This window comes from Sprattus sprattus (genome assembly GCF_963457725.1).
Source record: "Sprattus sprattus genome assembly, chromosome: 11".
Lineage (NCBI taxonomy): Eukaryota > Metazoa > Chordata > Actinopteri > Clupeiformes > Clupeidae > Sprattus > Sprattus sprattus.
The window spans coordinates 32,463,367-32,463,571 of record NC_137909.1 but is presented as its reverse complement, the minus strand read 5'-3'; positions in this window follow the sequence as shown (position 1 = coordinate 32,463,571).

The window sequence follows — 205 nt, the reverse complement described above, 5'->3', positions numbered from 1 at the left end:
ACAATGGACACAGTGCTGCTGAACAAGCAGAATCAAATTGTTTTATGAAAACTTTGTTCTTTGTGAACACAGAGCATTTAACCTATGCTTAGTATTTAACTTCTGTACAATTCAACTACCGTAAATCCTCAAATAGTGGCCGGGGCTTGTATTTACTTAGGCTGCACAGCGCACCGGCCTTTATTTGGGGCAGGCTTGTATTAGG